We start from the raw sequence: 313 nt of genomic DNA on the forward strand, positions 1-313 counted from the left end.
ATATATATATATACATTTGTATGCACGTGTATGTCTCTGTACAACTCGCTAGAGAGAAGAAGATCTCTATGACCTCCTGTTTTATGAAGGCACTTTCTCCAGTCATTTCTCTCCTTTAACCCACATCCCTCTCTAAACCGCCTGTGTCTTTCTTTCTCTTCCGTTCTCATTTTCCCCCAGTCTTCTTCGTGAGAGCTCGTTAACTAGATAGAGACATCTCGATCATCTCAAGAACAAGACACGGCCCCCTCATGAATCTTCCTTTCTCTCTATATATATTCATGTGTAAGGTATATATATATGTGTATATATA

The sequence above is a fragment of the Cystoisospora suis genome (assembly GCF_002600585.1).
Source record: "Cystoisospora suis strain Wien I chromosome Unknown contig_9077, whole genome shotgun sequence".
In the NCBI taxonomy this organism is placed as follows: Eukaryota; Apicomplexa; class Conoidasida; order Eucoccidiorida; family Sarcocystidae; genus Cystoisospora; species Cystoisospora suis.